This window comes from Haliaeetus leucocephalus, unplaced genomic scaffold (genome assembly GCF_000737465.1).
Source record: "Haliaeetus leucocephalus isolate CR32 unplaced genomic scaffold, Haliaeetus_leucocephalus-4.0 Scaffold273, whole genome shotgun sequence".
Lineage (NCBI taxonomy): Eukaryota > Metazoa > Chordata > Aves > Accipitriformes > Accipitridae > Haliaeetus > Haliaeetus leucocephalus.
The window spans coordinates 1,858,261-1,869,608 of record NW_010972709.1 but is presented as its reverse complement, the minus strand read 5'-3'; positions in this window follow the sequence as shown (position 1 = coordinate 1,869,608).

The window sequence follows — 11,348 nt, the reverse complement described above, 5'->3', positions numbered from 1 at the left end:
GTCCCGTCCCGGGAGCAGGGGTGTCCCAGCCCCGGGTGGGGGGGTTCCAGCTTGTCCCCAGGAGGTTTCTGTCTCAGGGAGAGGGGAGGGGAGGTCCCATCTGCAAGGGTGGGGGTCCCATCCTCAGGTGTCCCATCCCCGGGGGGGGGTCTATCCCCAGGGGGTCTCATCTTCACCCCCATGGTGTGAAGCCCCTCGGGTGCCCCCTGACAGCAGCGGGGGGGATGTGGGGGGCCAGGGTGGGGGGGGGCGGTCTTGCAGGCATCTGGCCCCGGAGCGGCTGCGATGCGGGTCAGGATGATTTCGGCTGCCTCCGTCCTCGTCCTGCTCTTCTTGCCCTCGGAGACCTGCTCGCCCCTGCAGTGGCCCCGGGGACCATCCCGCAGGCTGACCCTGGCCCCCCAACCCACCTGGGAGCCCTGGCCAAGAGCCCAGCGATCCCCAGTCCCGGATACCGGCCCCTTGCCACAAAGACTGTGTCAGCCCCAAGGGGCAGAGCCCACCCTGGCCCCCCGCACCCCACGGGCGCTGCAAACCGGCAAAAGGCGAGATGGCAAACCCAACTCGCTGGATCTCACCTTCCACCTCCTGCGTGAGTTCCTGGAGATGTCCCGGGAGGAGAGACTGGCCCAGAAAGCGCTCAGCAATAAGCTCTTGCTGCAGAGTATAGGAAAATGAAGGAGGGTCGAGGGGGGGGGAACGGGGGGAGGGGAATGAAGAAGACCGACCCTATAGCGAGAGGCCATGGCAGAGCGGAGAATGGGAGGAAGGTGGGGGGGTGGGTGCCGCTGCCCAGCCAGGGGCTGGAGCCGTGCCCAGGGAGCCCCCCCCTTGCCTGGCGGGGTCCCCGTCGCTGCGTCCCGTGTGTTGCTCTCGCTGTTGTGCATTAAAGTTGCCCTCGCACTCGCCCTCCTTGCCGTCCTCTTGCACTTCCCCCCCACCCTACACAGGGCTGGCAAACGTGACCCTTTCCTCTGCTTCCCCCGCCTGGGGGGGGGGGGTATCCCTGATTTTGAGCCCTCCGGATCTATCCCCTTTGCAGACACAGGGTTTGGGAGTGTTTTGACATACCGCTGTTGCAGCAACTGTGGGTAGCGAGCATCCTCTCCCCTCCTAGAGCTGCTCAGTCCCTACCACCATCCATAGAGCCAAACCAGGTCTCCCCAAAAACACCGGAGCAATCCTAGATTCATCCCTGGGTAAAAGGCACCGGCATAAAGCACTCTGAGTGGTGCAGCTCCCGCCTCTCCCGCCCGAGGAACGAAGAGGAGCAGGTGGGAGCTGCACCACTCAGAAGTCATGGGAGCACGTGGACACACACACACGTGCATGCATGTGAAAAACCACCATCAGCTGCACAGTAAGAAGTGAGGTTGCACAAACAGCTCCCGGTATCAGGATGGGGCAACAAGTGCTGCAGAGGGGTTCACGGTCAGTCCTGCAAGAGGGTCTTGAGTTGGTTGGGATGTGGTATTGGTGATGGTGTCCCACCACAGCCCATCAGCAGCCTGTGAGGGATCAGCATCACCCGTGAGTGATCGCCATGAGCCCATTGTCATCACCCACGCAGCCAGACACCAGCATCCCACAGGCACTCAGAGGTCCCTCATCCTTCTCGTCCTCCTTCCAGGGCTGTGCTAGCAGCAGCTCTGGTGCCGGCAACCAAAAATATGCTGGAGAGCAGTCCTGGGTCTCTCAAACCAAGTTTGATCTTCTCTGAAGCTGGTGGTTACATGGGACAAAGCTTCTCCTCCACCGCTAATGCACTGTGTTCGCTTTGTGGGCTGGGTTTTTTTTTTCTTCTGTAAAGGTACATTTTCGCCCATTATGAAAAAAAGGCAAGGAATATATAAAAGCAGTAATTACTGCAAGGAAAGGGAGGAACAGTTTGTTAAACCAGAGGCAATTACACACAGCCTGAGGCAGCCGGAGCAGCTCAGAAGCACTTTTAACCCTCTCCGGAAAGCTGGGGCCTTACTGGGGCAGGAGGGGGGGTCTGGGACTGGCTGAGCTGAGGCCCCCAGACCTGGCAGGAGGAGGAGGAGAATTTCTGCTGCTTGCCGGGTGCCGGCAGCAGCCTAAGGCAAGTCAAGCGCTGAGGGGATGGCCTGGGACACGAGTGGGGGACAGCTGGGTGTGTGGGTCCATCCACGGGGGGCTGCACTGGGGACGGTGGCTTGGCAGGCACTGGTGGCTCCTCCTGCCCCGACAGGGACGCGGCACCGTCCATGGGTGCCGGCGAGCTCCAGCTGCAGCAGCCCCGTGTCCTCCAGCCACAGAGCCCTCCCAGGGCAGACACGGCTTTTACAAACGGAGTTTGCTCCGAGCCCCAGGCTGGGAGCTGCACCCCGAGACCCAGCCGGGGCTTTTCCTCCTCCAGTATCACTGCGACTGGTTCCGAAAGCCACCGCTTCCTGGCCTCGCAGCAAGTTTGCGCCTTTTAGTGTCACATCTGGTGGTTTGGGACAAGGTTTAACGAAACCTGAGCTTGGTGGCTCTCGGAGGAAGACGAGCATCCGTGTAACAGCTTTCCTGACTGTGCATCAGCAGCAAGAGCATCACAGCCCCCCCAGGGGGTCCTGGCCCCCTCCCTCCTCACACTGTGTCCTGCACTGAGGCATGGACCCCCCCCATCACCTCAATCCCCCTCCCAAAAACACAGTCCCGTGCTCGGAGCGGCCATTGCCATCACAGGCTGTGCAGGGACTGCTGCCTGCCACCCCTTGCCTGTGCTGCCGGCATGGGGCTGCGAAGCAGCCCTGGGGCAAGACGGAGCTGAACTGGGTTTGAGGAAGGCTCCCAAGCACAGACCGTCGTGGTAGGAGGGTTTGCTCTGTTGCATCTCCTGGGGGAAGGAGAAAAAGTGTCCTGGGGGCCCTCTGCAAACTGCAGGGTCCTTGGCCTCACCTCCCCATGGCCGGCTCAGCCATCCCAGCCCTGGGTGACCGACCAGGGGTGGGCATGGGGACAGACAGGACCTCTGACACCTCAAGAACATCAGAGAGGGGACAGCCTGACCCTGACCCTGCACCCCCCAGCCTGGTGGCTTTCCCTAAGGTCTTCTCTGCCCCAGCAGCTTTTTTCCTCTGCCCCTCAGCGCCTTTTCCAAGTGAGGCCACGGCAGTTCACGGTCGATGAGCCAAACACCGGGCTTCAGCGAGGGATCGCTCCAGCCCCGGCTCCATGTCACCGCATCCTCTCCCCTGCCCAACCGCCCTGAAGCCCCTTCCTCCGCGGTGCCGTGGCCTCAGCTCGGAGGATGGCTCGGGGTGGTCCCTAAGAGCCCAGAGAGGGACCAGAGGCTCTGGATCTCCTCCCGCTCATCGGTGACCCTCTGCATCCTGCGCTTCCTTGGCCCCTCTGAGCTGGCATACGCGGTGCCAAACTTCATTCCCAGAGTCCCCAAGAGTGCAATTTCCAGCTTGTGCCAGCCAGGATGAGCCAAGGACACGCTGCTGGCAGGCAGAGAGGCAGAGCATCCTTTGGCCATCAGCACAGCGGCCACTGGTTGTATTTAGCATTTCAAAGCAATGGGAAATCAAAGGTGCACAGGCAGCAGCCGGCCTCAGTAATGGCATCAAACAGCCCGGCTGTGGGGTGGGAGCCCGGAGCCTGCCCATGACGAAGGGCCATATGTGGGTACTGGGTTTCATCCCAAGTTGGGGCGAGGATGAAATTCTTACACCCAAGTAGCCTGTGATACAAACCTCAAAGTGACACGTAAAGGGGTTTAATTTGTTATGGGGAGGGAACAATGAAAAAAATAACCAGAAGTCTCCAATAGAAAATGTCATTTTATCTAAAGAGCCAGCCCCCAGCTCAGTCGCCCAGTGCCCCAAGGGCAGCGCGGCCAGAAGGTGCCTGATGACAGGATGTGTTTTCCCAGCAAAAGGCATCCAAAACTGTCCCTGCTGGGCATGGATGTTTCCAACCTCAGGCTGCCAGCAGGAGCGTTTTGCTCGCTGTGCCCTGCCTGCACTCCTGCCAGGCATCCCCAGCCATGAGTAACCCTCACCAGGGCACGGTGTGATGGGAGCCCTTCCTCGGTTCTCTGCACAGCTGCCCAAAGCCACCAGCGTGCCCTGCGGCTGTGGCTCCAGGACATGGTTTGGCTTTGGCACAAGGGGAGGGCGGTCGGAGGCAGCTGCCCCCCTGTGAACCATCCTGCAAGGCGAGGGGTTGGAGCAGGAGCCGGCACAGCCCCCACCGGCTATGCCGAGGCCATACCCACCGTGAGTCCTGCTGGGGAGCACGCGCGGAGTTGAAACGTCATAATTTTGTGCTTACCTCCTTCTGGTGGATTTCCATCAAAAGCAGAATTAACCTCTTCAAAACGAGTGATCCCAGGGAAGCCGTACGGGTAATGGAAGCCACTGGTGCTGGGGCAGGACTCAGGTTTACGTTGCCTCAGTCCCCACCTTGGCTTGGAAACAAGTCTTGTAGCAGCTTTCGGCACGTCTTTCACTCCTCTCTGCTTCTCTCTCTCCACCAGCAACACCAGGAAGCAAAACCAGTCTCCGACAATGTGAGCTTCTTCAGAAAAGCGTATTTTCACTACAAACAGACAGACCTCCACTGAGGCTGGAGCAAGCTGGCCCCTTCCCCAGCACCCTGTAATCATTTCTTGCACCACCTGGCAACTATAACTTGTATTTACACCCCAAATACCTGCCACAGTCCAGCATCACCTTAACGGGCTTTGGCCTTTAAAGCTCAAAAAGTGCTAGGGAGCCCACAGCGGGTGCAAGAGGTGGCAGGAGGGAGGAGGGAGCAGTTGCAGTCCCTGCCCCAGGGACCCCGCATCCATCCGCAACCCAAAGCCGAGGAGCTGCCGGGCACCACGACGTGCCCACCCAAGGGACAGCAGGAGACGGGAGACCTCTCCCACGTCCCACCCAACTCCACGCACGTCCCCCTCGGGCCGTGCAGACACTTCCTCTTGTGACGAGTTAAGATAAGGAAAGAAAAAGCCGATGTGCATTTCTGCATTGAAAACATTTATTTTACAACAGTGGTTTCAGATAACTTAGCAATCTTTATTTTAGTTTATATTCGGACATACAATACACAAATTACCATGCTAAAACATAAAATAATTCCTTCTGCCGTCACTGCGTGTATGTACAGGAGCTCAGTAGTATCAAGTGTTACAATCCACAAAGTTCAAACAGCCACATCTACTTACATACAGTTCAAAGTATGGTCCTTTAGTAACATAACAAAATATATATATGTCTATATTATAATTGCTTTTCAGATGCATCTATACTTCGATTGTGGTTTGGTTTTTTTTTTTTTTCTACAATTTTTTTTTCTTTTTTTAAAGATGGACTCCCCCCACCCCGCCCGAGTTGAAGTACAGTGCAAATGCAGAACGCATTCTCTCCCAGCGTCCTCAGCTCCCTTAGGCTTCATAAAGAGGCCAATACAACCAAACCCCATGATGAATTACTTAGTTCAGGGCCTTGCTCACATGCAAAATGAATATAAACCGCCTCGGATGTCTGCGATAACACAAACCAAACCATCCACGCCCAGCCCCAGAAAAGCGGGCGAAGGCGGGGACAAGTGGAAGGAAGGAATGACAGTGATGGGCTCAGGCGGCACGCATCCAGGCGAGGAAACATCAAGTGTTCGGAACTTGGCAAACCTCAGAGTTTATCTACTGTGATGGACACAAACAGAACTTCAAATGTGTAAGCGATAAAGGAATCCCCCCCGAAATATTCCCCTATTTCTGCCGTGAAGCAGAACCGCCCCCCCCCCCCCGGGGTTTTGTACGTCAGGCAACAGCCCCTGGAACGAAAGGCCCGAGGAGGGCCGGCTGCGGGCTCGACCCGCTATGACTGGAAGCGATTTGGTGGTACTCACACATACGTTGGCCACAATCATTGTGCCTTTACACAGATCACTGCCTAACTTTAGCTTTATGACTTGCAATAACTCCAAGTCCTTATGAATCCCACCTGCAAGCACTGTAAAGGGAGTAACCGGAGCAGGCCGTGCAAACACGCCACATTGTTCAAGTGTAAACTCACTCGAGCAAGGAGGTAAGACCTTGGGAGCAGAAGATTGCTTTTCCTTTTCAAACAGCACAGCTCTCCCACTTGTACTACCCGTTTATTTATACAACAGGATCCTTCCACCGTTTCCTTCACCAGTCATTTAACCTGACTGATCTTGTTTGGGTTTTTTTCCTGCAGCTGAAAGGAAAAAGCACAATTCTGGACACACAAAACTCAAACATCCCGCTTGTCTGGCTGAGAGTTCATAGCAGTACTTCAAGCCAAATTTCACGTTTTTACCACCAAAGAAAAAACAGCAGCAAGTACTAGGTGCACACCTGTTGTATAAATATATACATATGTGCATATATACATACATACACACACATGATGTTGCAATCCAAAGCTACAGCATGGGTTTGGACCTTGCTCTGTGAGCTCACCGAGTCCCACTTTGGAGAGTACAATGTGGTGAAAACGAGTATAAGGAAAAAAACCCAAATCAATGTATTCTATCACACCTCTAGCAATGAGCACATCGACCACATTTAAAACACCCCACATACCAGCCTGCACAAGTCCAAGCCATTCCAGAGATGGCCCCTTGCCCTCCTTGTTACCGTCAGGTTTCCCTTCCTTCCTCCGAAGGAAAGCCGGAGCAGGCAAAGCCCAGCTCCAGCCGGAGGGGCCGGGGACAAAGGGCACCTCACGGAATTCAAGTAGATCGTTAAAATTTTTGGAAGGGTATGACAAGCAACCGCTCACAGACTGCAAGAGTACACCCACGTGGCTGGCTGTGGGGGAAAGGGAGCAGAGAAGACAACAGCACTTGGGAATGAATGGCCATTTTATATAAGAGCTTCCTCTATACATATACATGTATATACATATAACCACCAGAAATTCCCAGCATCTATCCTTTTAACAAAAAAATTAACTGCGCGTGTAACATTGGCATTTGATTTCCAAATGAAGGTTTGTCTTCCAGATTGACGGCATTTGGCTTGTGCAAATGTCAAAGACAGACAGCTTCCCTCACACAGTTTCTTCTCACAGTAAAGAAAGCATCTTCTTGGAAGGAAATGGGAATTTCAGTCTTGCTGAGTCCCAGATAGCACGTAAGCCTCCCAGCGCAGGACGAGGAGCAGCCCATGGTTCTTGCAGGACTTGAACACTGACAAATTTCCTGCCACCTTGTTAGCTATCAGTTACATTTCTTTCAAGATACTTTAAGCAGTTGTTGGTGTAATGATACACTACAAACTAGATGATTTCCACTATAATACAGAGAAGCGGCATCAAATGATTAAGCATGTTAAGTTTATACCAACCTTACACTATAAACCCTTGCACTGGGGGGGGGTTACGTTTCAGTGCTCTAAGATTAATGCGTATTTAAACAGCATCCAGAATTATTAACATGAGGCGGGGGCTGCAAAAGCCTCCCTGACCACCTTGCAAGAATCTCCTGTTAAAAATGACGCCAATACCCAGTTGCATCGGGTAGAAAAAACCTGCAGCACAAACACATTTCCTAAATTATCTGGAAATGTCAAGAACACCGAAGGGCACCAGACAGACGAAGGGCACAAACTAGTTGAGAAAAGCAGGTACCTCTCTCAAGGAGTGTATACGATACAAACGCTCTGATATAAACCCCCCGAAAGCACACTGGTGTCCCTCTACACCACACAACACAACCGCTTTACAGATGGGACAGGAATATCTTTCCAGTCAGGCTCCTGCCCTGGTTACACCTGTAGTGTTTATAGGCTGACACGAAGGGTTTGAAGACTGTACTCCCCTGACCACAGATCCACTGCAGGACTCGGTCTTTCTCAGTACCGTGCTCAAGCCTTCCTGCCTTCCTCCTCAATGGGCGTTTCTGTTCAGACTGCAGGCTGTGCTCACCCAAATCTCAAAGAGCATCACATTTTAAGAACACTATGAGCACTAATATCTAAAGCAGTTTAAAAATATTACAAATCTAAAAATAAGACTAAAAAGGTAACATGGCTCTAAAACATCACTGCATGGAATCAGCAGAAATCTACACCCTATTGGACGCCACTGAGGTTTACATAAACAAATTTATATACAGATAAATATTTAAGAATTTCCTACAAACATCACTAACAAAATGAAACTGGCATTTAACGGGTGCAATGCCCCTTCATTCACTTCAAGTGAAGCGTACAATTGGTTGTACTACAGTGCGTTGGGGATTTCCCCATCCCCAGGGAGGACGGGGCACTGCAGGTCCAGCACCACCTCCTTCTCCAGCAGCTTGGCTGCAGCCAGGAGGGATGGTACCTGAGCACTCTCTGCAGCGAGGCAGTAGCTTTCCCTACTCACCCTAAGCTACGAATGGCTCTCCACACAACACGGATCGGGAATAAAGTCAGTGGTCCTAAACACCAGCCAGCAGAAGCTCTCCAGATCAGATTCTCCCCGATACTCCTCCTCGTCAGGAGGAGCTACGAGTGCTAAGAAAATTGGTGCTGAAGAGGTTCGATGAGCTAGATGGAGGTGGGCTGAACTACGGAAACGGAGGTCTCAGGCAACTTGTAAAAAATGATACAACTTTTAAGAAACAAAACAAACAAAAAAAAGTCAAAGCTCAAGTTTTAATTCTGGCAACACGCTGAACAGAGATCAACAGTGCTCAGGTTTAATTTTGGAAGGAAACATTCTGCATATAAGCCAGGTAAGGGGCTGCAGTGCCTGCAATGCTGTGCTATTGCAGTTCTGGTGGGGACACTGCAGCTCCATCTGCCCAAGCTCAGAACTGCTGAGTGATTTTCTGTGCCAGATTTTTAACCATTATTTCCAATACAACTTTGCATTTACTAGGATTCAGCTTGGCCATTTTGAAGTGCAACTTATGTTAGAGCCTGGGTTACTCTTGTACCTCACCTACAAGAGCAGAAGAAAAGTGGGCTTTAACCTACTTATCTTCCAATTACACAAGTTTTGTTTTAAAGAAGCAATGTTTAAATAGCTTTCTTATATACTTCAAGAAGAACTACATTAATACACAATAATCTTAACTTCAGAGATTATAGAGTAACATGGGCAAACTTAAAACAGTTTCAAAACCCATGAATATTCATCTAAAAATGTGTTTTCCTGTCATTCCTTGTAACTGGGATCTTAGAGTAGTTTCCCTTGGAGTATCTAACATCATTCTGGCGTGTAACAGCATACAGACTAATTTACTATTCACACACCACCCACAGATGCAGCTGAAAGGAAAGCAGTCTCTTTCAAACTCATGCCTTGCTAAGCGAAGAACTAAACCAGCCAATTTACCCTGGATGTAATCTTTTCCCAAGCAGTGCAAAACAACAGGTAACGGTATCGCCTCTAACCCTCATTTGCTGCCCACATTTCGGTTCTGATGTCAGGAGCGTGCGGAGCGACTCCAGGTGCATTGCAGCCCCCCCGGAGCCACAACCTCCTGCCAGCCTTTCTAGTTCAGTGGAAGTAGCCCAGAGGGGTTAAGTAATAAGAGAGTGTTATTCCAACTTAACACTGACAACCAGCCCCCAGCCTCGGGGGTCACAGCTGCTCCCAACAATCGAAACAACTGGCTTTGTGTTACCCATCTAGATGAACACGGGGGGGCACAGAATACAACAAACAATGGAAACAGCCTCTCCCTCATTCTACCAAGTCACTCTGACCAACTCTGCTTATTTACAAAGCCCCCAAAACCCCCTAACACAATTTCTTTTTTACCAAGAACATAATTTGCACAGATAAGGGCAATTTTAACCAGTGAGTTTTTACGGGAGAAAGCTTGCAGATATTCAAGCATACTCCAGCGTGCAATTCAACATCAAGAACAGGCTTCAGGCAAAATCTACAAGGATAGCCAATGTGACATTATTTTTTTAAGCCTAAAAAATTGCTTTTCATTCCAAGGGGTCAAACAAAGACTTTAATTAAATAAGGACCTCAAGCCAAATCATACACAACTGTCCTCAAGGCCACCCAAGAGAGTTTTCCAGACAGAAAAAGTTAAAAGTATCTTCCAGTAAACCACCAAGTTCCAGGTCTAAAAGGACTATCAACGAGGAAGAAACGACTTAAGTGTGCTACTGAAATCTAGCCAGTTAATTAAAAGTAACATTTCTTCTTGAATTTTTGGGACCTGATGTGGTATCACAAGCATGCTTATTTGCAACAAGCTCACATGCAGGCAACAAACATGTGCTTGTACCTACAGCTACAGGAAAGTCTGATTTTGCAAACATCCCTCACTTAGCATTGAGACCGTGTTAAGAACATTTTCTTCTACCCAGTATGTTTAACACGGTTTCACGTCACATCTTACGTGCTCCATCGTTTTTGGCTCATGGAAAGATAGTGTGAAAATATATTCAGAATGATTCTCTGGCAGGAGAGTCGCCTTCCTTTTCTGGTGGTTTTCTTACAGACTGACAGTGCTTTACCCCATTCAAAAGTAACACCTGGATCTTGTAAGAGAGCAGCAAACACAGGGTGGAAAGCTGTAAATAGCCTCTCAACAGAAATAGGTGAAAAATGAAAAGGGGAGACAGGGGATACAAAGGACAGTAGAGGCATTGTGATACAAAACCATAAAGATCAAAATTAAAGAGGCTGTAATTAACTGCTAAAAGTGCCAAGTGTAGGTTCTCTGGTAGCTGTTCTAGATCCTGACTTTGTATCATCTAAAGCAGGATTATTAACAACAAAATATACCAGCAATTCAGTAGCTGCCTAAAATGCTTTTTTTAACAGTTAAACCTCAATAAACCACAGTTACCAGAGCAGTATTCAAACATGATTTGGTTTCACAATAGTACAGGAAACCTTTCAATGGTTTCCCCATAGTTGTTCTGAGGAAAAGAAAAACACTGGTGTAAACAAGTCTAAATGCAAGACAATGTGCAAATTATATAATATAAACACAAAGAAAGGTGTTTTGTTCTTAAAAATCCATTTAAGTACTCCTCAAAGATGTTCATGAGAAAATTAAAGGGCTAGTGTATTATAAAAGCTTTAAAAAAAGACACGTAATACCCCATTTGTCTATTAAAATCTCAAATTATTAGAACAAAATTTTTAAACCCAATTTTTTTTAAAACCTTTTATGCTGTTGCCTACTGTCTGCATTTTACTCACTTGCTCAGTGAAAACCAATTAACAAATTTCACTTTAAGATTCTCATGTGTTCAAAAAAAAAAAAAAAAAGCTGCATGATTTGGTCTTTAGCATTTCAGGAAAACGACTGAACTCAAACCAAAACAGAATTGTGCTTGAAGTTAAAATCCCACTGATACCACTAAATAAGCCCATTCACAGTTGGTTTTGTGG